The 27,616-nt window shown below is 42.1% G+C and overlaps 1 long non-coding RNA gene across 1 annotated transcript; it reads right to left on the reverse strand.

Moving 5' to 3' along the window:
• Positions 1-3,731: 3,731 nt before the first annotated feature.
• LOC129531574 (uncharacterized) lies at positions 3,732-27,365 on the reverse strand. Its single transcript, XR_008676841.1, has 3 exons — positions 27,262-27,365; positions 18,975-19,022; positions 3,732-4,007 (listed from the first exon to the last, which is right to left on the reverse strand). It is a non-coding gene; the product is annotated as an uncharacterized lncRNA (long non-coding RNA).
• Positions 27,366-27,616: the final 251 nt, after the last annotated feature.

Below are 27,616 nucleotides of genomic sequence, written 5' to 3' on the forward strand. Positions count from 1 at the left end.
AAATGGGCTAATAACACCTACCTACAAGGTTCTGCAACACAAAGGGACTCAGAACACAGGGCGGGTACAATGCAAGGGGAGGCGGTGGGCTCTGATCTAACTGCAGAGAATACGCCCCTGCCTAAATGCAGTCTTGCTCCACTTAAAAGCAAAACAAACCAACAAGTGAAAACACTCTGTGATGGCCAAAACAAAACATTGCAAGGTGAATTTGGGCTTGAAGCTACCTGTTTTGAACTCCACAGGGACTAAGTGAGACAATATTTGAGAGAGAGGCCTTAAAATCCACATTCCCTAGAGTGGACAATGCCCACAATTTACCTCCTAAGGTGAGCGAGCATGAGGACCTTCCCTCCTTGAAGGTGGGCTCTGACGGGGTGGGGAGATGGGAAGAAAAACTGAGATTCACAGGGCCTGGGGTGATCTCTCAGGAGGTCAAAGGACCTGGGGAGAGAAGACTGGGCCAATGGAGGCCAGGTTGACCTTTACAACAGTTTTGCCACATTCAGATCTTAGCAACTAGTACCTGTATGTGACAAAGCTTTGAATTCTGAAGAAACAAACAAACAAAAACATCAAGCATTTACCCTGATGGTCCCATTTGAACTGCATCATTGGTAACCAGAGTAGAACAGGAGACATTTCAAATTGGAATTTTGCCATTCTGTAACCCCAAATAAATGAACACCTATGGTTATTATTAAAATAATAATTATTTTAAAGATGATTACACTTTCTGGAGAACAAAGGCACCACCACCTATGACGCTGTCTTGCCAAAAATAATCAAACCCACATTGGATCAAGCCTATAGATCCAACTAGCAATTTACAGGAAATATAGGGGCCAGGGGAACACATCAATGGCACCGTGGGGGCACAAGTGGCAAAATCTATGCTGTGGGAAACTCTACCAATGATCTAGTTCTTGTAACACATACATTCACAAGGGGAAAGGAGTGTGGTAAAGGGGAAGTCTGTACATTAAAAGAGACTTTAAAATATTTAAAAAGTAAAACTAAACCACAATGTTGAAGGATGCACATGTGGACTGATAATGGCATGAGAAAAGGAAGGAGGGTGTTTCCATAAGAGGCAAGTAAGTGGTCGCCTCTTGAGGGCAAAGAGGGAGGGGTAAGGAAACAGTCTCATTTTCTATTGCTTATAACAGAATACCTGAAGCCGGGTAATTTATAAAGAAAAGGAATTTATTTCTCACAGTTATGGAGGCTGAGAAGTTCAAGGTCAAGTTACCACGTCTGGCGAGAGACATTCTTGATGGTAGGCACTTTCTGCAGAGTCCTAAACTGGTACAGAGCATTGCATGGCAAGGGGGCTGAGTGCTAGCTCAGGTCTGTCTTCCTCTTCTTATAAACCACGAGTCCCACTCCCATGATAGTCCATTAATCTATTAATCCATAAATGGATAACCTTCACTTTTTAATAATTTATTAAGCTATACATTTATTTTCTGTGTCTGTGCTAATTTTTTTAAATCATATAAAGATTTTTTAAGTACATGCCCCTGATTCTTCCTCTACTCCTGCCCCTACAAATTTGGAGCCCTTTTACTATCAGCTGCCAATTTCTGAGTTCTAAATTCTGCCCAGCTCCCTATCCTCCTTTTCCTAGATTACCTCCTGATGATATTTTATATCAATCATAACGAGTTGCTGTGCTACAGAAACAAATAACCCCAAGATCTCAGTGGCTTAAAACAAAGGTTTACTTCTTGCTTATGCTACATGTCCATCATGTCTCAGCAGGGGGCCTCTGCTCACCTTTGTTGCTCAGAGACTTAGGCTAACAGAGCAGCCACCTCCTCTGATATCCTCAGGGGCTAGGACAGGACTGACTCTCCATCAAATGGTTTGGCATGGAACTGACACATGTAACTTCTGCTCACAATCCATTGGCTAGGCTGGTCACGTGGAACCGTCCAACCACAAGGAGGAGGAAGTGCTGTGCTGTGAATGTGCCCAAAAGTATTTGGTTGGTATACATTAATAAAGCAGTCCTTGCTTTTTATGGCACTGATGTGCACAAGTTTCAGTTTAGCGAAATAATACAAGTTCCCAACAACTAGTTCAAATTTCAGTCACCACAGTATATATTAACTATAATTGCATAAAGTACAAACTTCACTGCCTGCTTGCCAGTCCACAAATCATGATATAAACAACAGATGCACATCATGATGAACCAATCACATCACTTCTTTCAAAGCCTGTCCTTGATTAGTCATTGCATATCTGTTACTCAGTTCATGCCCAGACAGCAAAATCTGAAGTTGTGTTGCCTCCTTGTCTTCCAGTGATAAATCCATGTGATGAAAATTTTACAAAAAATGGATCACTGGATAGAGGGTAAGCTAACAAAAATAAAAATGCAACAAAGAAACAAAAAGTGATAATGCTGCCAGTAAACTGGATGTGATTAGATTGAAGATGTGAAATTGGCAAGAGCAGAGCAAAGACTGGATGCACCATGGCCTGCATGGAGCTATGGAACAAACTGCACTGGAAAAATCCAATGTGTATTAAAAGCAAGGTAACGTTGCTTCATCTCTTAGTTTAAATTGCGGTAGGAACAGAAAGCTGCTTATGCTTGGAGAGTTTTCTACTTTGGATTGAAGACTGTAATACTTCAAAATCCGAAGTAGTTTGGCTTGCATCCTGGCCAAAGCATTGATCTTAGTTGCCACATAGAAAGAAAATGGTAGTTACAAGGATACTGAAGAAGAATATTTTACTGCCAGTAAAGGCTTGTTTCCTCATTCCAGAATTTAGCATGAATTGATTGATGTCAAGCTAGTGATGAAGCTGCTAGCACACGTAAGGATGCAGCTGGGAAATCTGCATCCAGATTCCAAGAAAATGAAGATGTCCCAGTGGAAGTGGCACTGGTAAAAAACTCCACCTTCAAGGAATTCTTATAGATATTTTGTAACATTGCAAGAGCAAAGGATAAAACATTAGGAGCTGACTTAGAACTAGACTACACTTACAACAAAGTACGACAATTCACCAAGGCATAGAAAAGTTGCTCCAGCTGTATCATAAGCTATACAGTAAGGGGAGAAAGGCAAGAACTGTGCAAACTACTTTTGATATGTTTTTTACAAAGAAATAAAACACCTTAATTCTCAATGTTTCTAATGTTTTAAATTACAGTGTAATAAATAAATATTAGTTTTGTTAATTTTTCATTTCCCTATGCATTTATAAACAACAGTAAGAGAATGTTTAATGTTTTGACAAAAATGTTTAAAGGTCACAGAACAACTGTAATTATTCCCTTCGATTAAGATTGCTTTGCGGAGTTTCAGCTTACACAGTCATTTTTATGGTCTTGCATTACTATGCAAAATAAGGACTTCCTGTATACATAACTGGTTTATGTGGAGTTAGATTCCAATTTCCCCACGTCTATCTGCGCCAACTCACTTGCATGGAGTGTGAGAAAACTCCTGGAAAAAAGAATTTGAACCATAGGGTTAGGCAGGAATAGGGATTCCAGGTATAGTTTGGAGGCTATTAAACCCTAACCTGATCCAGCCACCTTGATGGCCTATGTGTGGCCCTCAGTGGAAAAGAGCTTTGTAGATAAAATGAGACCAACTGCACCCATATAGAGCCCACCACTCTGCTGTGGGATCCAGAGAGAAGAATGTCTTGGCAAAGGGATGATTTTTTTCATTTACTGTACGGAGGTGGGGTGTATAGATATATCAAGCTACAACCGAAATAAAGACTCAAAACCTGGTTTGGGCTGAGCATCCATGGGACCTCCCGGAGCCATCTGGGCCTTCTGACAATGGTGAAGCTCACAGAACCTATCTGATGCCCAAGAGCAGCAGTGTTGGTGGGAGCATCTGCTCTGGGGAGCAGAGAGGAGGCCATCAACACTGTGGTATAAGCAGCAGCCTCAGAAGAGGGTGGAGAGCAGTGGCCAAGCAGCAGTGTGATCTGTTGAGGATGTGTGGGCTCCTGATGGTCACTCAGGTGTTCTGGGGAGGAAGCAGGGTAGGGTCAGTGTGGAGAGCTCTTGCAAGGGGGCTGAGGTTCTGAAGTTATATTTAGTGGGAGCTCTAAGCTCAGGAAATTTACACTACATCAATGTACTATTTTTTCATGCTGGCAGTGAGGCCTGGGAACATTAGGGCTGTTTATATAGGTAGGGTGGCTATATAATTTATTGTTCAAACTGTGGATATTTTAAAAGTAAAAAGCATTGCTATTAATAATAATTAAGTCTCTTGGTAATGAAAGTCACAAATGGATTGTCCCAGGCAAACCAGTCTGTATGGTCATCTTAGTTACGGATGCAATCCAGGTAATTGTAAATTAGAGGTCAAATCAGAATTAGTAAAAACGAGTGAATTTGCTGGTGTTGCTGCAACTGGTGGTGCAGGCAAAGCTCCCTGGAGTGGACTCTGAGATAGAGATGAGTGTGCGGGATACTAATTAGAGAGTGCACCCAGGATCAATATCTGTGGAAGAGAAGGGAGAAAAACAGGATTGGACAAAAGGAGATGCTGGAATGTCCTGCAGTCTCACCAAAGGCCTTAGCTGACCCCATGGGGAACTCTGGGCCCGGATGACCTGCAGAGCTGCCCCAAGTTGGGGTGAGGCAGATGGGCCTCCATTCTCCATGTCAACCAGTCATTGGATTTGGTTGCCCCAAGAGCTCTCTCCAGCTGAGGGCAGATTTCAGAGAGCGCTGACAGGTGGCAGGACTCCCAAAAGTCCTGAAGAGAGGTCAGGGTGATATATCACAGCATCCACAGCCCTAAAGGAGAGGAGGGTTTGAATTAAAAATATTTGTATTTTACTTAAAGGTATGTACTTTAAGGTCAGTCATTAGTCAAATCCTGCCAGAGATCCTGCTGCGTCTGTTTTGAAAAAGAGATGAGAGTCAATGGAATTAGCATACTAGATGCTTATATGCAAATGGTATTACCAAAAAGGGGGACCTGGTCTCTCAAATCAGTAAAATAGCACCAGTCTTCTTGGTACGACTTTGAAAACTTTTTCCCTAGGTAAACTTCTCCCCAACTCTATTTGGTGATATCTCTATTTAAGATACCTGCGTCAGGCTTACTATGTTCCAGGCACAGTGTGAAGCACCATGCAAGTATTAATCCACTTCATTCTCATAACAAAACTATGAAGTAGGCATTACAGACAAGGAAACAGAGACCCCCGAGGCCAGGTCATCTGCCTCAAGTGGTGGTGCCAGCATTTGGACCCAAGTATCACATCTCTGGAGACTCTGCTTTTCATCATGCCACACTGGCTCTCTGGTCCACCATTTAATTTAGTAGGTACAATATCACTGCAATAAAATGTAACGAGTATCCATTAAGCTCCTGTCAGTTGCCATGTTCAATCTTTGAAGAAAATAAAAATCTCTGGGGTGATACAAAGAAGTAAAATAATAATAACAGAAATATCTAATGTGTTGAGGTTTGACTGTGCCAGGGACTGTACTAGCAGCCATCCACACAGCACACCTCTTTACTATGCAGAATACTTCTTGCTGGCCTTGAAGGAGATTCTTATCTAATTGGGAAGTGAGACCGGAAACAGTTACATAACCATATGCAAGGCACGTGTGATTAAGGGCCCCTATGTGCAAGACAGGCTGCCACTTGGCAAAGTGGTCAGAGAGAGACAGTCTGGGTTCAGATCTAGGGGACTTAGAAACTCTGAAAAAAATTATAGGGCACCCTTCCACATTATTAAAAATAAGTGATACTATAAACAACAAAATTATAGTAAAGAAGTCCAAGAAAGTTCATGTCTTTCCCATTATGATTATTTCAGTACTTTTAAAGGAAAATTTCTGAGAACAAATTCTTGCCAAACAATATTTGTAGTTGCTCATGCTTTGCTGGTGTAAACTCTAGGGTGATCTTCAGTTAGTGTAATCCAGCCCTGAAGAAAGAAGAGCTTACTGTGGACCCATCAAGTCAGAATGCTTCGTGGACCTCGAAGACAGTGGGATTAAGAAAGCGGAGAAATGAGGAAAGGTTATGCCCAGAGGGAGGAACAGGGAGGAACTGAGAACATTTGGCTTCGCTGAAGCACAGGGAATGTGCAAGGGTGCACCTAGGTTGGGCAGATGGATTAGGGCCAAATTTAAAGGCCTTGATTTCCTGGTTATTATGGGATTGTAATATGTCCCATAAGCCATGGGAATCTATGGGAGGGTACTGCAGTGTTGTCCCTGCCATTGTCTCTCCTTCTGCTAATCTGAACACCCAGGCAACCAAGGTGCTCAAAGATCTCTGGAGCAGAGCTCCAAGCAGAAGGGGTCTGGGATCCTTGGCCACCTGACAGGCAGCTCGCCTATACTGTGGCTCTGACACTGCAGTTACTGTAAACTTAGGGACTTCCTTATTGCTCAGTTGCCTTCCAATGGGACCTTACCAACTATAGTTTTTGGGCAGCTGCCTAGAGTTGAGGGCTGACCCTAAGGGGCCCTGGTCCTCCCTCTATCCTACTGCCCAACCATTCTCCCGTGATCTTGCAAACAGCATTCCATCGGGTATAAGTGCTTCAGCCATCTTGGTTTCATCTTTCCCTCCACCCTCTGCTGAACTATTAAAGCATTTTATTCCACAAACAAATCTGATCTTACAACTGCTCTGACCTGAAGCTTGCTGTGAGGCAGAAGAATGGGAGGAATGCACTGGGATCAGTGTTACTGCGGGTGCATTGGAAGAGAAGGGCCAGGACTTGGCTGTAGCATCAGATACTGGAGGCAGACCCAAATTCTTAAAGACCCAAGGCAGCAAGGCCATGTCTCAGGCTCTCTTTCTCCCAGGAACAACAGGATCATGATCGAAGTTTGGGAAGGCGCTTCACAGAGTTTTTCCCCTCTGTCAAGGAGTTTAAGCTGCTGGTTTGAATTGCTGCCCTATGAAGAATTTCCAGATTATTGGTGGGGCTTTCTTTTTCTGAAGAAAAATTTCAAACATTGTTTTTCTACCTTAGTTTTATGCATTCAGGTCAAAGCTTCTGGCTCCTCTTTTTGGTAGAATGAAATATCCCAACCTGGCTGAATTCAGGATGGAAATGTTTGTGGAAATTTTGGCCTGGCCCTGCTAAGAGGAGCATGTGGCTAGAGAGGCCCCAAAAACCCAGAGGAACTGGCTACCGACCACCAGCGGGCTTGGTCATGTGTGCATCTGTCCAGACAGCAATTTTTCCTCCCTGGCTTTAGTTCATGCTTTCTGGTTTCACATTATGTTCTTGTCCCTCAAGACCTTCCCAGCCCTTTCCGTGAAGGCTTCGACAAGCTCCTCCAGGCCACAGTGGCTTGTCTCTGCTCCTACAAGAGACAGACCATGTACAGTATGACCCAGGACTTGACTGAACGTTCTCGATGCTTACCAGTGAGACTCCTTTCCTTATGAAGATGGAAAGCTTGCTGAAGGCAAAGAGCATGTTTTGTCAGCATTGGGCTAGTATATAGTGTAGGTGCATAAGATATAATTATACTGATTAAAAGATGGGTCAGCCAAGGCCTTTCCCCAGGATTTTGATCTAATACACACACATACACACACACACACACACACACACACACACACACACACACACACACACGATGGAAAACATATTTACTGAATTCTTCCCGGAGACTGTGAAGGGGAAGCAGTAAACTCTGATCTATCTCATGAGAAGCCAAGTGTGGCTGCGAGAGATGCTCAAGGACTCCTGATAGATAGTTGCAACACATTTTTTCCTGAGGGGTTGGCAAGTTTCGCCCAGAGCCAAACTGGTCAAAAAGACAGAATGAAGACTTGGCTACTCTTTCCCTTCACCAAACAAAGCTCAGCATGACCTTTAAATGCATGTGCCCAGATTTGTTTGAAGAGAATTGTCTTTAGTCTGTTTTAGCTGCTATAACAAAATACCATAAACTGGGTAGTTTATAAACAGAAGAAATTTATTTCTTACAGTTCTGGAGGCTGGGAAGTTCAAGATCAATGCATGAGCATATTTGGTGCATGGTTATGTCGAATAGGAGTGGTGAAAGTGGGCATCATTGTCTTGTTCTGGTTCTTAGAGGAAAGGCTTTTGGCTTTTCCCCATTCAGTATGATGTTAGCTATGTGTTTGTCACACATGGCCTTTATTATGTTGAGGTATGTTCCTTCTATGCCTAATTTGTTGTTAGTTTTTATCATGAAGGGATGTTGAATTTTATGAAAATCATTTTTCTGCATCTACTGAGATGGTGGTTTTTGTCCTTAATTCTGTGGATGTGATGTATCACATTTATTGATTTGTAAATGTTGAATGAGCCTGGCATCCCTGGGATAAATTCCACTTAATCATTATGTATTATCTTTTTGATGTGCTGTTGGATTTGGTTTGCAAGTGTTTTGTTGAGAACTTGTGCATCTATGTTCATCAGGATATTGGCCTGCAGTTTTCTTTTTTTGTTGTTGTGTCTGTGTCTGGTTTTGGTATGAGGATAATGCTAGCCTTGTAGAATGAGTTAGGGAGAATTCATTCCTCTTCAATTTTTTTGGAATAGTTTGAGGAGAATTGGTGTTAGTTCCTTTTTATAAGTTTGGTAGAATAAAGCAATGAAGCTATCCAGTCCTGGACTTTTCTTTGTTGGGAGACTTTTTCATTACTCCTATTGGTTTGTTCAGGTTTTCTGTTACTTCCAGATTCCATCTTGGTAAGTTGCATGTGTCCAGGAATTTTTCCATTTGCTCTAGATTTTCCAGTTTGTTATCTTGTAGTTGTTCATAATAGTCTTTGAGGGTTTTTTTGTATTCTGCAGTATCAGTTGTAATGTCACCTTATTCATTTCTGGTTTATGTTATTTTTTTGATTCTTCTTTTTTCTTGGTTAGTATACTTCAGTTTATTAATTTTGTTCATCTTTTCGAAAAACAACTTTTGTTTTGTTGGTCCTTTTTTTGTCTCTATTTCATTTAGTTCTGCTCTAATCTTTATTATTTCTTTCTTCATACTAATTTAGGGTTTGGTTTGTTCTTGCTCTTCTAGTTCTTTGACATGCATCATTGGGTTATTTATTTGACATCTTTCTATTTTTTTATGTAGGTATTTATTGCTATAAACCTCCCTCTTAGCACTGCTTGCTGTATCTCACAGGTTTTGATATGTTATGTTTCCATTTTCATTTATTTAAAGAATTTTTTAAATTTTCTTTATAATTTCTTCCTTGACCCATTGGTTGTTCAGGAGCATGTTGTTTAATTTCCATGTATTTGTACAGGTTCCAAAGTTCCACTTTGTTATTGATTTCTAGTTTTGTTCTACTGTCATCTGAAAAAACACTAGATATGACTTTGATGTTTAGGAGAATTTTTGAGACTTATTTTCTGGCATAACATATGGTCTATCCTGGAGACTGTTCCATGTGCTGATGAGAAGAATGTGTATTCTGCAACTGTTGAATAAATTGTTCTGTAGATGTCTGTTAGGTCCATTTGGTTTAAAGTACAGTTTAAATCCAATGTTTCTTGGTTGATTTTCTGTTGAGATCATCTGTCTAATGCTGACAGTGGGGTGTTGAAGTTCCCAACTGTTATTGTATTAGAATCTATCTCCCCCTTTTGATCTGATAAGATTTGCTTTCTATATCTGGGTGCTCTGGTATTGGGTGCATATATATTTAGGATTATTCAATCCTCTTGCTGAATTAATCTATTTATCATTATATAAAAGACCTTCTTTATTTCTTTTTACTATTTTTGACTTAAAGTCTGTTTTATCTGATGTAGGTATAGCTATACCTGCCTGGTTTTGGTTTCTATTTGCATGAAATATCATTTTCTCTCCTTTCACTTTCAGACTATATGTGTCTTTACAGGTGAAGTGAGTTTCTTGTAGCATATAGTTGGGTCATGCCTTTTAAAATTTTAATCCATTCAGCCAGTCTGTATCTTTTTGGTAGAATGTTTTATGCTTTTACATTCAAGGTTATTGTTGACATTTGAGGACTTATTTCTGTCATTTTGTTGTTTTCTGGCTGTTTTGTGTAAACATTGTTCCTTTCCCTCATTGTTTATCAATATGGTTTGGTGTATTTTTTGTAGTGGTAACATTTGAATTCTTTCTCTTCCTCGTTTGTATGTTTGCTCTACCAGTGAGTTTTATACTTCTGTGTGCTTTCATGATGGTAGGTATTGTTCTTCTGCTTCCAGGTGATGGGCTCCCTTGAATATTTCTTGTAGGGCTGGTCTATGATTTCCCTCAGTTTTGCTTGTCTGGAAAATATGTTATTTCTCCTTTATTTTTGAAGGGAAACTTTGCTGAGTATAGTATTCTTAGCTACTAATGGTTTTCCTTCAGCACTTTGAATATATCATCCCATTCTCTCCTAGGCTTTTACTGAGCAATACACTCTTATATGTGACTAGATGCTCTTCTTTTGCTGTTTTTAGAATTCTTCCTTTGTCTTTGACTTTTGACAATTGACTATATGTGCTTTGGAGAAGACCTTTTGGGGTTGTATCTATTTGGGATTCCATGAGCTTCCTGTATCTGGATGTCTAAATTTCTTGATAGACTTAGAAAGTTTTCAGGTATTGTTTTGTTAAATAGGTTTTCTGAGCCTTTGTCCATCTCTTCTCACTGAGAAAATCCCCAAACATGAATATTTGGTCACTTTATAGTGTTGCTTCATATATCAATACTGTTTCTTCATTCTCTTTTATTCTCCCCCGACTTTTTTATTTGGCAGGGGAGGGGTCTGATTGGATTATTTCAAAAGACCTGTCTTCAAGATCAGAAATTCTTTCTTCTACTCGATCTAGTCTATTTTTGAAGCTCTTGATCATATTTTTTATTTCATTCATTGAATTCTAGGATTTCTATTTGGTTCTTTTTTACATCTATCTCTTTGGTGAATTTCTTATTCATATCTTGAGTTGTTTTTCTGCTTTCTTTGTACTATTTGTGTTTTCTTGTATCTCACTGAGCTTCTCTAATATCATTATTTTGAATTCTTTTCTAGGCATTTTATATATTTCTTTTTCACTGGAATCTGTTGCTGGAGAATTATTGTGTTCCTTTGGAAGTGTCATATTTCCTTGCTGTTTCTGTTTCCTGTGCCATTACGTTGATATCTGTGCATCTGGTGTAATAATAATTTCTTCCAATTTTTTGAATTGGCTCTCATGGGGAAGACTCTTTCTTATAGATGTATCTCTGGTGTTGGTTGGGTAGAGTACATTAGCTTTGGTTCTGGGTGCATGCAGGTGTGTATTCTCTGTATGATTTCTTTGGCTGTAAGCAGTGTCAGTGATGTCTGTGATTTCCTCAGTGGCTTCGGCTGTGGTTGTTAGCAGAGGCCGTGGTGAGGCTTTGCTGGAGACTGAGGTGCCAGGTAGGCCAGCTCTCAGGCCCCAGTAGTGACAGTAGTGGGCCAAATGTGTCTGTCCTTGAGCTCCCAGGTGGTATACATGGACACCACTGTTAGTGGGCCCAAGTGGGCTGATTCTTGGGCTTTCAGACAGCATATTCAGTTGCCATTAGTGGCAGTGGTGAGCCAGGCAGATGGGAAGGTCCTCCGTCCCCTGGGCAGCATGCGATGGCAATAACAGTGGTGGAACAATCCTGACATTCCCAGGTGGAAGGTGCTGGTGTTAGTAGTGGCAGTGATGGGCTGGGTCGGCCAGTCTCTAGGGCCCCAGGTAGCATGTGTGAGTTGGTGCTAGCTGTGGTGGCAGGCTGGGTGGGCCCATCCTCAGGCCCTAGGAGGAATGCACAGATCCCTGCAGTAGTGGATGGGGCGAGGTGATTCCCAGATCCCCAGGAAGCATGCTTGGGCACTGAGAGGTGTGGTGCCAAGTGGGATGGGCCTGTCCCCAGGCCTGCATGGGTGCAGGCTATGATGGGCAGGGTGGGGAAATGCCCCCATCCCCAGTTAAAGTGCCTGGATGGTGGCAGCAATGGTGGCAGTGGGTAGAGAGAGCCTGTCCTCAGGGTATGTGTAAGTGTGCTGCAGCCCTGCTGCTAGGGGTTGGGGTTGCTATCAGAGGCAGTGCCCCCAGGCAGGTGACTGTCATGTGTTGGAGAGCATGACATTCAGCTCCCTTTGTCCTGGGGTAGCCTCCCCAGTGTGCTGCAAAGTGCAGGACACTGGGTGTGCTAGAGTGTTGGTGCTCCTGTCATATTGCTGGGTCCAGCTGGCATCATGCCACTGCAGTCCTCTGGGTGGATGAAGGAGGATGTCAGTGAGGCTCTAGGGATGTGAAGACACAGGAGCTGTTGGACCCCAGGACAGGATGCAGTCTGATGGGGGCTGGGCTCTCAAAATGGTGTTGTGCTGCAGCTGTTTGGTCTTAGGGGTATATGAACTCACCCAACAGAAGCTCCCTCTCTGGAGCAATGCCACTGCATGGATTCCAGGCAGCTCCATATACTGGCCTCAGGGCCTGCAATGAGTCTTTATTGAAACCCACTATGTGCCTAGTCCCAAGGGAAGCACTGTAGGAAGGAAAAAAGCAGAGACAGGAATGGCAGGAAAGGGCCCACACTGTGGATTTCAGCCCTACACCCTGCTCATCCCTCCCTGTGCAAGCTCTCACTGAGGTGTAAGCTCTTGCCTAACTGCATTCACTGTAGCATAGCCCCCGGAGTGATACCAGTCACATGGACAGCCCTTGTTTTCGGCAAGAACGAGTTATCAAGATTGAGCTAGCAAATCTTCAGGGAAGACAGCCTGGTCCTAACTTCTGTCATAACATTTTTCTTTGGTGATGAAGCATCGCTGGGTTTGTTGAAAGCTCATTCAGTGTTGCTAATGCTTAAGCACTCAGACATCCCTCAGGTCCAAGCGGAGGATTAGGGTGGGGAGCAGCAGGCAGTTCTTGGCCAATTAGCTCAGAGGCACAGCTGTGCTGTTGAAGTCTATGCTCCCTACACTGTAACTTACAAGTAGAGTTGTATGAGAATATTGTGCATAAAATTGTAGATGCTGGAGTCAGACTGCCCTGAGTTCATTTCTAGACTCTGCCATTTGCTGGCTATGGGATCTGGGCAAGCCTGTTTTTAAGCTATTAATAAAGTAATACTTTGCTCCCTGCTTAACTTGGATAAAGTCCAATTTATCTTATTTTCTTTTGTAAATTATGTTTTTGGTTTTGTATCCAAGAAATATGGCCCAAGATGTCTTAGTCCAATTTGTGTTGCTATAACAGAATACATGAGATTTAGTAATTTATAAAGAAGAGAAATTTACTTCTTATAGTTCTTAAGTCCAAGATCAAGGCAACAACAGGTTTGGTGTCTGGTGAAGGTCTGGTTTCCACTTCCAAGATGGTGCCTTGAACACTGCATCCTCCAGAGAAAGGAACATTTTTCCTCACATGGCAGAAGAGTGGAAAAGCAAAGGGAGAGAACCTACCCCCAAAGGCCCTTTTCCAGAGACATTAAACCCATCTATGAGGGTGGAGCCCTCATGGCCCAATCACCTCTTAAAGGCCCACATCCCAATACCATTACATTGGCAATAAAATTTCAATCTGAGTTTTGAAGAGAATACACATTAAAACCATAACACAAGGTCACAAACAATTTATCCTATATTTCCTTCTAGATATTGTATAGTCTAAGATTTATATTTAGGTCTATGATCTATTTTTAGTTTTGAATATGCTACAAGGTAAGGAGGGTAGAGAGAGGTTCCGTCTCTCTTTTTGTCTTTTTCCTTCCTTTCATCTTTCTTCCTTTTCTTGAGTATATGAACATGTAATTGTTCCAGTACCATTTATTGAAAAGAACATTCTTTCTTCATTGAATTGTCCCTGCACCTTTGTTGAAAGCCAATCAATAGTATATTTATGGATCTATTTTAGGACCCTCTATTCTGTTCTACTGATCTACACATCTGTTCTTTGGTCAAGAAGACTATCAACTTTGTCTTTCTTTATAAAAAATATATTGGTAATCCTAGGTCATTTGTACTTTCATATACATTTTATAATGGACTTATTAATTGGTACAAAGAGAGCCTACTAAAATTTCGCATTGAATCTATAGACAAATTTGGGGAGAACTGACATCTTGACAACATGGAGTCTTGTAATCCATGAACACAGTATATTTCTCCATATATTTATGTCTTCTTCGATTTATTTCAGCAATATTTTGTCATTTTATAGCATATAGGTCTTGCACATCTTTTAAATTTATTCCTAAATATTTTTGTCATTCTTGTAAATTAATGGTTTTCAATTTCATTTTCTAATTTTTTGCTGCAAATTAATAAAATATAAAATCAATTTTTATATATTCACCGTGTAACATGTGACCTTGCTAAATTCATTTGTTAGTTCTAATTGTAGTTGTGTAGATTCTTTAGAACTGTTTATACAAAAAATTATCACCTGCAAATAGACACAATTTTACTTCTGTCTTTCTGATCTTTAAAAGCTTTATTTCTTTTTCTTGCCTTAGTGTAATGGCTAGGACTGATGGTACAATGTTGCATAGAAGTCATAAGAGTGGGCATCCTTGCCTTGTTTCCAAACTTGCTGGGAAACTGTTCCATATTTCATCATTAAAGATGCCCTTTATCAGGTTGAAGAAGTTCTTTTCTGTGCTAGATTGCTGAGAGTTTTTATTATGAACATATATTAAATGTTGTCAAATACTTTTTCTGCATCCACTGAAATGATTGTATGGTTTTTCTACTTTATTCTCTTAATGTGGTATATTATATTGATTAATTTTTTGAATATTAAACCAACCTTGTATTCCCAGGATAAATCTCCCTTGGTCATGATGTTTTATTCCTTTTTATATATTGTTGGATTTAATCTGCTGATATTTTGTTATAAATTTTAGCATCTATGTTCATGAGGGATGTTGGCCTGTAGTGTTCCCTTTTGCAATGTCTTTGTCATGCTTTGGTATTAGAGTTTTGCTGGTACCATAAACCAAATTGGGAGGTGTACCCTGTCCTCCTCTAATTTTTAAGAGTTTTTGTAAGTTTGATGTTATCTCTTCTTTAAATGTTTGATAAAATTTACCAGTGAAATTACCCAGGCCTATAATTCAGATTCTCTATTTCATCTTGTGTAAATTTTGATGATTTATATTTATATAAATTTGTCCATTTCAACTATTTGGCAGAAATTATTGGTATAAAGTTCCTTATACTGTTCTTATATTCTCTTTTTAACATTTTAATATCTGTGATTTCTGTGGTGATAAGTCCTCTTTCATTCCTGATATTAGTAATTTTTGTTCTCCATTTTTCTTACAAAGTCTGACAAAATTTATCAGTTTTTGTATTCTTTACAAAGAACTAACTTTAGGGTTTACTCATTTTTTAAATTACTTATCTGTTTCTTATTACATTGACTTCTGCTCTTTATTATTTTCTTTGTTTTACTTACTTTGGTTTACTTTGGATTTGAGGTGGAATTTTAAATCACTGAATTTAAACCTTTCTTCTTTTCTAATGTAAGAATTCAAAGCCATAAAACTCCCTTTAATCACTGTTCTAGTTTATGTTGTAGTTTCCCTATCATTAAGTTTTAAATATTTTATCATTTCTCTGTGGTTTCTTCTTTCATCTACGGATTATTTAGAAGTGCAATATATTTATTTGGATTTGTCCTAGATGACTTGTTTTAATTGATTATTTGGATTTGTTCTAGATAACTTATTTTAATTGATTCCTAATTTAATTACATTGTGATCAGAGGATCTATCCTACTATTATTTCAATCCCATAATTTATTTTAGGATTTGTCTTATAGCCTGGGATATGGTCCTTGTTGGTGAGTATGTACAGCTGGAAAAAATGTTTATTCTCCAGTTGCTGGGTATAGTGTTCTGTAAACATCAATTAGGCTAGGGTGTTGATATGGCTGCGCAGATTCTCTATGACTTTACTGAATTTTTGTCCTGCAGTCTACCAATTGCAGAGAGAGTATTCAAATATCCCACAATAATTGTAAAATGTTCTATTTCTTCTTTTATTCTGTCAAGTTTTGCTTTATGTATCTTGAGGATCTATTCTTAGGCACATATACATTTATGATTATGTCTTCCTTATTAATTGACTCTTTGTTTTTAAAGCTCATCTCCTCTAGTCAGCATATAGTTGGATCTTGCTTTTTAAAGAACAGTCTATTCTGGTAATCTCTGCCCTTTAATTGGAATATTTTGTCCATTACCATTTAACGTAGTTATTAATATGATTGTATTAAGACTATATTTCTTTTTAGTTGTCCACTTTGTTTTTAGTTCCTCTGTTCTCCCTTCCTACCTTTTTAAATTGAATACATTTTATAATTTTGTTTTAACTTTTTTATTTGTTAGATTTTTAGATACATCACATTGGATTCATTTTTAAATGGCTGATCTGATTATCACACAAACATCCTTCTATTTTCACAGTTTATTTAGTTAATATTGCATTTCTTTACATAAAATGTAGAAACCTTGAAACAGTGTAAGTCCATATTCCACTCCCTCACCACCACTGATAGTCCATAGTCATTTGAGTCATGGCCCTGTAAGTGATCGGTCATTTTTCTCTGGGTACTTGCAAGATTTTCTCCTTATCTTTGGTTTTCAGGAAGTTAATTATGATGTGCCTAGATAGGATTTTATTCAAAATTATCCTGTTTGGAGTTCACCGTGCTTTTGGATCTATAATTTATGTCTTTCAACAAATTCCAAAGTTTTTCAGCCAGTATGTTCTCAGATATATTTTCTGCCCCATTATCTTTGTTATCTGCATCTGGGACTGTAATTAACTGCATATGGAACATTTGGATATTGTCCCACATGTCCCTGAAGCTTGTTCATTTTTTCAACCTTTTTTTTCCTCTTGTCTTTAGATTAGATAATTTCTATTGATCAATCTTCTAGCTCACACACTCAGCCATTCATTAGGAGCATGGATTTGCATTCTACCAGGCCTGTTTTCTGTTTAAATTTGAGGCCACAGCTTAGGTGTTAAAAAACAATAGAAGTTTATCATGATAAGATTTAAGAGTTTATTAGAAGTTAAAAGTTTCAAGTTAAGAGTTTAATAGAAGTTAAACTTTTAAAATTATTTAAGAGTTTAATAGAAGTGTAAAGTCCAATGGAAGTTTATAATGATAAGATTTATTATTATTAACCATGTAATACCATGATTTCAAATATAACATGATTCAAAATCTATCCTCACCTTGACTTCTCTTTAAAGGAAAGGCTGAGATTTGGCAATGAGTTTGTAACCAGGAGCTAGGGATCTGGTTAGGAGACAGACACTCAAGCAGAGAGTGTACAACATGGTGTGAGCAGTGCAAAACTCCAGATGTGAACAAAGCACCATGGGAGCACAGAGGTGCACATTGCTGCCACTACCCCAGGAATCAGGAAAAGCCTTCAGAGAGTTAGTATTTTATTAGACAATTTAGATAGCAAGAAAAGCCAGGCTTTGCCAAAAAGAAAGAACATTCTAAGTAGAAGGGCTCTGGGAAAGTCCTGTCATAGTTTGGGAAGAGGGGAAAAAGGGAAGTATTTGGGGGACATGAGCATCATGTCCCCACAAAAGGGCAGTGATGGCATAGGAGGTCAGAAGAATAGCGTGTGTCAGGCTGCCCTGCACTGAAGACCAAGCAGAGAAGAAGTATGTTCTTGTTGCATCATATGAACATACTGGTGGTGAGGAGTGGGGCTCCTCCTTTATCCTGTGAAGAATAAAATAAGCTCTTTGCTCTCAAAGAACTCTCAAACTGCCTAAAAAAACAAATCAACCTACGTGAAACAAAAAGAGGCAGAACACTCACCACCATTCCAATTCTGGCCAGCATCTCTCACTTCAGCTGCAATACTCTCCGAAGGATCTCCCTGTTATTACCTTTGCCCACCTCCAGTTCATTTCCATATTTGCAGAAAATCACCTTCTTAAGATATAAATCAGAATATGCTCATCCATTGTTAAAAATACATTCAGTGGCTTCTCACTACATGTAGAACGTTCTGTGTCCACGCTACTGCCCAACCTCACTCATCACACTTAGTCACAACAGCTTTCTGGCTGATCCCAGTCAGGCCACACTCTCATGGGCGTTAGAGCTTTGTGTTGCCTGTTGCATCTGTCACTGTTGGCACTTTCCTCCCAGCTCTCCATGGGGCTGGCTCCTTCTCTGCCTTTAGATCTAGCATAACTCTCCTCAGACAAACCTTCCCATTAAAGCCCACTCTAATGCTCAATTTATTCCATTCAAAGCATTAACAGTTTGTGGCCCTTTCATTTATTTGTTTACCTGATTCATGTCTACCTCCCTTACTGGGATTTAAATGACAGTGGCAAGAACTTTGTCTGTCTTGTTCTTCATTAAATCCCCAATGCCTAGTATAATGCCCAGAATATAGTACTCAACAAATATATGTGAATAAATGGTTAAAACTCAATGCTAAGGTGGTGTTATCTACTCTGTGTGTCACAGAGCAGGGAAATGAGTGGGGGTAAAGGATCAAAACAGGGAGAGAAAACCCTATTTGAAGCAGGTGGCCCTAGTTGCCACATGATCTTGCTATGGGTTTTGTAGCTCCTTAGGGAGAAGGAGTATCTTTGCCTGTGAAAATGATGCTTTGGGTATGACATCCAGCTCTCCTGTTTCTCAGGCACACTCTGTTATGCACAATTCAGGATTCCACACTCTCTAGAAGGCCCCTTGGATGCAAGCCCATTCTACCTTCCCCTCTTCTTGCTTCTAAGCCATGGGATCATTTTGAAGGACTTGCATGCTCCATCTACAACCCAACTCCTAGGAGAGGAAACCAATTCTGTTTCCTGGGAGTTTACTTCTTACTCTTGAAGACAAGAATAAGAGAAAGGAAGTCATTCTTGAATCATTGAGTTGCTTTCTTTAAAAAACCATTGTTATTTGTAAAACTGGAATACATTTTTTGAGCTCTCCTGTCTGAAGCCCAGGCTGAGAAATGTAATTAGAAAATGCACACTTACCAAGAGTTGGAAGCCTGGGAGAGTGCCTTCATCCATCCATCCAGTGCGCTGGATAGGGAGAGACATAAACAGAGCACGTGGTGTTGGCGTGCACTTTTATTGAGTGAGATGTGATGTTCAGAAAGTCTACAGCACATACGTACCCAAGTGGAAATTCCTTCAGTAACAGTGCATTAAACAATCCAGCCCTCTCTTCCCACACACCCCCACCCTACCACCTCCCTCCCACCCCCCGCCCCCGGACCCTTTGCTCTTTCATATACATGGTTTTAGAAGAGCATCTCTCCAGGGCTGGGTCAGGGTAGGGTATCACTTTTTTGAACCCCTCAGGGAATGTTTGCAGTATTTTGCTATTTTCTCTGCTGATGCACTTATGGTAACACCACGGAGGCCCACTCTACCCTGCTGCCTCCTTGGTTTGCAGGGCTCAAGTTAGATGCCAAGTCTCTTAGAATATTAAAATATGACCCACTCCTCCCTCCTGCTTCCTTCTGCCTTCCTTTCTCTTCTCCAAGCAAGTGCTTATCTACAATCTATTGGTAAAGGGTTACTCCCTGGAATGGTGAATTTCTCTTTCTGAATGTGTTGTCCCTGACTCGGGTTCCATGGGTCTTTGGCATGAAGAGTATGTGTCAAGGGCAGATCAAGGCAGCTGGGTCAGAGGCAGCCGTGCCCGTCCAGCCAATTTCCAAGCTGCCTGGCTTTGTGCCTGGTGGGTCTCAGAGCAGTTTAGACGACAATGTGGGTAGCCCCAGAAAGCACTGGCCGTGGTCTTGCAAGGGGCAACAGAGCTCTGGAGGCCCTTCTGAAACAGGCCAGGAAGCCCTCCTTAGGTCTCACACTGGACAGTAGTGACAGAGGCAGAATCATCACTGAGTAAATGTCACAAAGGTCTGCTACTGCACATCAGTGTAGTTACAAGACCTAAAAATGAACTTGCAGGAGAAGAGCCCCCTCCATGCCTATCTGCCTCCCACTCCCCACCTCCCACCAGGCAAATGATCCAATGATGCTGATATGGTTTGGCTCTGTGTCCCCTCTCAAATCCCATCTTGTCGCTCCCATAATTCCCATGTGTTGTGGGAGGGACCCAATGGGAGATAAATGAATCATGGGGGCGGGTCTTTCCTGTGCTGTTCTTGTGATAGTGAATAAGTCTCACAAGATCTGATGGTTTTAAAAAGGAAGTTTCCCTACACAAGCTCTCTTCTCTTGTCTGCCACCATGTGAGGCATGACTTTCTTTCACCTTCCGCCATGATTGTGAGACCCACCCCAGCCACATGGAACTGTAAGTTCATTAAACCTCTTAAATTGCCCAGTCTTGGGTAGTCTTTATCAGCAGCATGAGAACAAACTAATACAGACGCCTCTCTGAAATTTTAGAGGTTTGTATTCTTGCTAGGAAAATTAGAAAAAATAACCAATCTTCCCTTTCCAGATTCCTCCTCCGAGTGGACTGCATGAGGAGATGTCTGTAAGAAATTGTGGGTAGATACCTCAGACAGAAAAAAAAAAGTGCACTTTAAATTGACAAATCAGTCCAAACCACGAAGGTAATAACTCTTTTTTTTTTTTCCTTTCCAGAAGAACAGTAAAACAGACTTGTTATTGGCAGCCCATTAGTGCTCAGGAGAGGCGGTCTCCAGCATGACATCAGCCGGCGGCTCGACCCAAATCTAGTATTTCACCAGAGAGCCTAACGCTGCTGGCTTTCCAACTGTGTGGAAGACGTAAGTGGGGGAGAGGGAAGAAGGCATAAATAAGATACAGACTGGAGACTTTTTGATGTGTTTAGCACATTTTTGTGATTTCCTTTAATACGATAGGCCTTGCATAATCTCCCATTAGGAGAACAAAAGACAAGCCTGAGATGGGATGGAGAGTGGGTGGAGAGGGGGATCCATTCCATAAAAAGTTCACTTTGAGTAATTAGCATTTTTAATCCAAATACTTAAAAGGGGAGGCGAATTGGGAAGAGAAGAATGAATACAGCCGAGTGACTGCAGATATAAAAAGTCCCTTCATTAATTCGGTTGTTTTTTAATTCCTAATTGAACTTAAATAAAGAGGACCTAGAGGCAGCTGTTTCTAATATCGAGTCCCCACCGCACATGAAAGACGCATTTATTCCTGCAGCAGCCTCCCTACCCTTGGGTGTTATCAGCTGAACATGTTTTGAACCTACCTAATGCATTTGAGGTAGCTTGGGTTTATTTTTCTTTCAATAAAATAAATGGTTTTGTAATTAAATTTCTGCACTGCCTGTGCTTAATGGTTACATTGACAAGTGCTAATGTATGGCAAGAGAATGAGTTTGAAATGAAACATGCTGTTTTCGAATCTGCAAGCAATTTTGCAGTGGGGCAATCAAACCCCTCATGCCAGCGAAACGTTTTCATTCATCTGCTCACTCCGCCCCTGCCCACTCTGGCCGGGCAAGGACACTTTTTAGCTTCCCCTTTGCCCACCCCCTACCCTCGCCTTTTTCTAAACACACACACTCACGCACACATACGCGCGCACACACACAAATAGCATGAAGCGAGCCGTTGTTTGAAACCATTTTGTGGTCCCTGGCTGGCAGGCCTGTGGAAATTCTCTGACTTTACACCGTGAAATGTTGCAGCTGTCTCTCTTCTCCAAAAGGAAGGCCTGCCTCCATGTTTCAATCCCTGGCAGTGAGTCAGTAAGAAAATCTGTCCTTCTGTTTTCCCTTTTTTTTTTTTTTTTTAACTTTCCTCCCCTCTTAGCTAAATTTATTTTTGAATAAATCTTCTCATAGAAAATAGCGAACAGCTATTACATATCTGGACTCGGTCTGCGCAAACCACTTCAAGCCACAGCAAAGGAGGCGGCCTTCCAGCCTTGAGCCTGTAGAAGGTTCATGAATGGAAACCTGGATGGATGGGTTGTGGTCTTGGCCGCTCCACTTCTGCCCGCAGCCCAGGAGGGGGGCCCTGTGTCTCCTGCTCAGGCCTGCACAGGTACAGACAAGGGACACAAGACTCTTGGCTCTTTCTCTGCCCCTTCCCTGGAAGCCTGCGTTTCATCTGACCGCTAGAGGGATGGCTTCCCAGGGTGGCGGCTGTCTGGAGCCTGCGAGGCCCCTTCATCAAAGGCCAAGAAGGGGTACGAGGCCTGGAGCTGACCGGGGCATGGGGAGATGGAGAGCAACAGGGGAGCCCCTGGTTCCGTGGCTGCCCACAAGGTGTGCGACTCAGCATTTTCTCCCTAGGCTGGGGGAGAAGAGCCAGAGGGCTGACCACATGAGTGCTGACTCACCCGTGGGACAGGCCAGAATCACAGGCTGTCCTCCCCTCCGCATGGCTCCCTCTTGCTGCTTTTAGGATGGTATTTGGGGGAAGGGCTTCTGTGTGGTCCTGGCCACCCTGAATTTATTGCAGGGCAAGATAGAGGAGAGAGACAGTTGCTTATGGCATTCAAGGAGCAGGAGGAAGGATCTCAGCCCCTCAGAACTCCCCTGCCCATTTCCTAAGTCCTGAATTGCCTTTCCTAGGTTACGACGCCTTTCATTTTATCATTCAAAAAGAAGCCTGGATGCAGAAGTCCTTGGGAAGCAGACATAGGGACTGAGGTCTCCACTTAGGTGTACATGAAGGGCAAGGCAAAGCCCATCATGAAAGGGAGAAAGAAAAAGAACTTGGGTTAGCTGTTCTTGCACTGCTATAAAGAAAAACCTGAGACTGGGTAATTTATAGAGAAAAGAGGTTTAATTGACTCATGGTTCCACAGGCTGTACAGGAAGCAGAACAGCTTCTGCCTCTGGGGAGGCCTCAGGAAGCTTCCAATCATGGCGAAAGGTGAAGGGGGAGTGAGGCTTCTACATGGTGAAAGCAGGAGCAAGAGAGAGTGAGCGGGGAAGTGCTGCACACTTTTAAACAGCCAGCTCTTGTGAGAACTCACTCACTATCATGAGAACAGCATCAAGAGGACGGTGCTAAACCATCGTGAGGAAGCCGCCCCCATGATCCATCACCTCCCGCCAGGCACCACCACCAACACTAGGGACTACAATTCAACATGAGATTTGGTGGGGACACAGATCCAAACCATTTCAGCTAGTATCTGAACGATAGGAGGGGAAATCTTGGCCAGGGTAGAGGGCGAAGAAGTGGGGGAACAAGTGTTAGGGGTAACAGACAACTTCACAGCAGCCCTGTGAAGGGTGCAAAGTTCCTCTTTTAAACGGCTGCAGATTAATGAAAGTCGAGACTTAATCTTATCCAGAGTAAAGGGGCAGAGAGGTCTATGCCCCAGGAGGAAGCATGGACAGCAGTGGGGAAGGGAAGCTGGGGGGCTGCTCTGTGGGCCTTGGCAGGGTCTTGACTGTGCTCCTGATAAAACTGAGCTATTAATATGAGAAAGCGCTATGATCTACCACTCAGCATACCACGAAAGTTATCATAGTTACCACACCCATGAAACAGTGGAGTACTTCATTCATTCATTCAGCAAATAATAATCTCACTTCTCACATTCATTCATTCATTCAGCAAATAATTTCACTTCTCACATTCATTCATTCAGTCAGTCAGCAAATAATAAGTTGCCACTATCAAATAATAGTAAGATCCATGTTGCTGGGCTCTTTCAGGATACAGGCGTAACAAAGACAAGGATGAAATAAGTCCTGTGATGGAGAGACAAGCAAAATTCTACCTGACTTCACAGGAGGAAGAAGTGTGCTGTGCCAGGGGGAACAGGAGAAAGCTTCATGGAAGAGGTGAGCCTTACAAGCCAAGTAGGATTTCAAAAGGGGAGGATAATGTTCTGAGGCAAGGAACCAGCAAAACACTGAGGAATAAAAGTAAAAATTGTATCTGGGGAATGATGAGTGGTCCCAAATGAATGGAGGAGAAAGTTAAGCACCTGTGGGGTGTGTGTGGGGTGTGTATGTGTTTGTGTGAGTGTGTTGATGGGAGTGGAAAGTGGAATTAGGAGTTTTGAGATGCTTTGTTTTGCAAACCGCAGATAACCCTTAAAGGTGTTGGAGACTTGTGGATGGAGTGAGTGGTGATGCAACCCAACCTATATATTCATAATTGACCCTGTAAGCCATAAAAAGGACAAGCTGAGAAGGGATGATATTAGAGGCAGGAGGACCAGAGGCTATTTCAGTAGCCCAGGTCAGAGAGGAGGAGGACTGGCAAGGCAGAGGCAGTGTTTCTGGAGGGAGGGGATAGATCCTGGGGACCCTGCAGAGGTCAGGGGCAGCCAGTCAGGTGTGGTGGGAGGAAGGGAAGTGCTCTCTTCAGGGTGCCTGAGAAGGTGACCATGGGCAGGACAGAGACTGGGAACTCTGAGAGAGAAGTGGATTTGGGGAAAGAGAAAAGAAAACACTAGTTACAACTGGATACATGGAGTTGGAGTTGGTGGTGGTGACTGTCATGAAGGACTACCCAGGGAAGAGTAAACAGATAAATGGAACAAAACAGGAGGAAGGCATAACTCTGAGGAATGCCCACATCTAGGGGAGCCAGTGCAACAGACAACATGGAATGGCAGGGTTAGTAGGAGACGGGCCATGAGGAAAAGGGAGGGAAGTTCCAAGAAGAAAGGCTGGAAGGTATTTCTGATGCTTCAAGGAGACCCAAGAAGGGGAGATGGTGAGGCAGTTGGGTTGGGCAAAAAGAAGTTGAGCAGGGTGTGGGAAGTAGAGGCAGAAAGATTTTGCACCTGGCTTTAAAGAAGTTTCACCATGATGACTGCATGGAAAGTTTTCTTTGGGTGATGGGCCCTTGAGCAATATTCAAGGATAAATAATAAGGAGGGAGAGATTGAAAGGCACCCAAGAGGGGACTCTGATGGAGCAGGATCATGGGAGGGGCAGGAAGGGGTGGAGCAGGTGGGCTTGCAAAGCAGCAGGAAGAAGGTGCGATAGACCAGAGAACAGTTAAGGTAAAGACAAGGGGGAGCGAGGGTGTAGGCAGCCTCCCGGGGAAGGAAACAATGAGATCCTGTGCTGAGAGTGAGGGGTGGGGATGAAGGTGATGGGAAGAGAGAAGCGGCTTGGAAATTTGAGGCAGGGAGGACACGGAATAGAAAGTCAGGCAGGAATGAATAATAGGGCATTGAGAAGCTGAAGATGGAAGCCCGGCTGTGCAACATCCTCGTCTGCACAGTCATGACATTTGCTCCAGCCTTTCTGGGCAGTCTGGAAGCAGAAGCAGAAGCAAAGAACCCAGTGGCGGGAATCCGCCAGCTATGGACAGCACTGCAGCCACAGTGGACAGCCAGAGACACAGGACCTTAGAGGATGAACAGAGAGAATTTTACAGCAGGAAGCCTTTTTGTTGATATGGGTGACCTTCACCTCCAAGACCGGTACAGCCTTGTCTTGGGTTAAATTTGGAGACCAAATGTGAAAAAGTTTTACATAAAAAATATATACCGGCCAGGCACGGTGGCTCACACCTGTAATCCCAGCACTTTGGGAGGCTGAGGCAGGCGGATCACGAGCTCAGGAGATCGAGACCATCCTGACTAATACGGTGAAACCCCGTCTCTACTAAAAATACAAAAAATTAGCTAGGTGTGGTGGCAGGTGCCTGTAGTCCCAACTACTCAGGAAGCTGAGGCAGGAGAATGGTGTGAACCTGGGAGGTGGAGCTTGCAGTGAGCCAAGATTGCGCCACTGCACTGCAGCCTGGGCGACAAAGCGAGACTCCATCTCAAAAAAAATAAATAAATAAAATAAAATAAAAATAAAAATAAATATATAATATATATATGTGTATATATATATTATATAATATATATACACACGTATATATACATATACACCTCTCCCAGAAAGAATTGTGAACCAGGAATGAGAACAAATTCCTGTTGTAGAAGAAGTTGTTTTTCTTCTTTCCTTTGGCTTTCTTGTGCTGTGTGATCCAAGCAGATGACTTAAACTTTTTACCTATTCCTCCTATCTGCCTGCCTCTGGGCCACATTCTGCTGATTTACTAACTTTCTGGAAAGAAATCACTGCTTAAATTAAGGCAATTTCACTAAGAAAGTGGTTTCATTCTACAGAATTCTGTAGTGTTTGCCCTCTCCTTACAGCAGTAAAACAAAACAAAAACAAACAAATCCAGTTTAGTCGAAACCTCACTGGTCTTTTGACTTGTTCTTGATGTTCAGTGGGGTTGTTGAAGCTAAACAGATATTAAACAAATCCTACCCAGTTTAGTTTGGGAAATTAAATGCTGTCAGCCGTGGTCAGGTCTGCACACTCCACGCGGATGGAGAATGCTGGCATTGGTTATGATTGCCTTAAGTGCTTATTCTCTGATCAAGAGGCAGCATCTTAGCCTCTGCCAGAGTGGAGAAAGGACTGTACCATGGGTGCCATCCACCGTGACCCACCTTACTGACAAGAAGCAGTGATGCATGGGATCTGTTCTTCCTGTACCCCTTTCAAGCATCTCCAAGTTCCTCCCCAAAGCCCTAAGGAGACTTTTGAAGCCACTCTTTGTCTCCTATTAACTTAAGGCTTGGGTGCTGGCTGTTAGCCAGCCAGAGTGGGGCAAAGAAGGCCAGAGCCCAAGAAAGGCCTCCGTGGCATCAGCAGCCCCGGGGTCTGTCCAGCCTAGAATTCACGACTGCTGAGACACTCAGGTGTGGCTTGGGGATGGGACTATGAGGAGCCATCTCCACAACCCCAGAAGGCAGAGCATGGACTGAACATTCAGAGAAACAGCTATCACAGTATAGCCAAATACTCCTGTGAGCTCTTCATATTTTTCCATCAGGGCCTCATCTAGGAAGAGTTAATTTCATAAATTGACCTCCTACTGTCTTAAGTGGATATATCTTTCTCTCCTAGCTTCCAATGGAGCCATTTTACTTTTACCAACTCGAATTTGATGACCAACCAAAGAGAGAAAGAAGTAAATGACTACTACTAGGAATTTATGATGTTCTAAACCCTTTGCTAAGTGTTCACTTTTGCTAAATTGTTTCACCACATGCCTATTATTTAGGTAGTTTCATCTCCATTTTACAGATGGAGAGTTACGCTGTAATATCTGGACCACCTAAGTTTGTTCTCCATGTTTCATCTGATTGCCTAGCCTGTAATACCATTATATGTTGCCCTATTGCAACTTCTGTCTTTCCAAATTAAAGAATCGATACTCCATGTCGGTGTATGTGGAGAAGAGGGATAGATATCTAAACATGTTGGCTGGAAACCACTAAATCTTTCATCAAGTATTATTAAGACCTATAATATGCTCAGCACTGTAGGGAGCAAGTGGAAAGAGGGCTCTCACCTGCAAGGACACTGCTACCTGTTTTGGGATACACAGAAAAACATGTCCACTTGCCTTCCACTTGTCTTCCTTGCAGCTGAGTCCCAGAGGCACAGGTTGTCATTTCAAGATGCAGAACAAGCATCACAAAATAATTCTAAGGATCCAGTGAGCTCCAAGGAGACTGTTGCCGTAGCACAATCCCATACTGGTGAGTCCCAGAGTAGTCTTCTTCTCTGGTGAATGTGCCAGGGGCAGAAGGCACTGTTAGGTCCTCCAACTGACTGCCCTTTGCTGTGCTTCCTGTATGGCTCCACTGGATCCTGGAGGAAGACAGCTAAAATGGGAAGAGCAAAACGGAAGTGGTCTGATGAAG

The sequence above is a fragment of the Gorilla gorilla genome, chromosome 12 (genome assembly GCF_029281585.2).
Source record: "Gorilla gorilla gorilla isolate KB3781 chromosome 12, NHGRI_mGorGor1-v2.1_pri, whole genome shotgun sequence".
Classification (NCBI taxonomy): Eukaryota; Metazoa; Chordata; class Mammalia; order Primates; family Hominidae; genus Gorilla; species Gorilla gorilla.